The sequence below is a fragment of the Colobus angolensis genome, unplaced genomic scaffold (genome assembly GCF_000951035.1).
Source record: "Colobus angolensis palliatus isolate OR3802 unplaced genomic scaffold, Cang.pa_1.0 Scaffold187, whole genome shotgun sequence".
Classification (NCBI taxonomy): Eukaryota; Metazoa; Chordata; class Mammalia; order Primates; family Cercopithecidae; genus Colobus; species Colobus angolensis.
This window is the reverse complement of record NW_012115010.1, coordinates 2,535,737-2,536,056: the sequence shown is the minus strand read 5'-3', so window position 1 is coordinate 2,536,056 and position 320 is coordinate 2,535,737.

Here is a 320-nt window from a genome sequence, read left to right as displayed (position 1 = left end):
CGAACTCCTGACCTCGTGATCCGCCCGTCTCGGCCTCCCAAAGTGCTGGGATTACAGGCTTGAGCCACCGCGCCTGGCCTTCTTTCTTTATTTTTAAATAGAGACGAAGTCTCACTATATTGCCCAGGGTGGGCTTGAACTTTTGGGCTCAAGCAATCCTCCTGCCTTGGCCTCCCAAAGTGCTGGGATTCCAGGCTAAACCATCGTGCTCCTTTATGCTTTTTTTTTTTTTTTGATACAAAATCTTGCTCTGTTGCCCAGGCTGGAGTGCAGTGACACGATCTTGGCTCACTGCAACCTCCACCTACTGGGTTGAAATG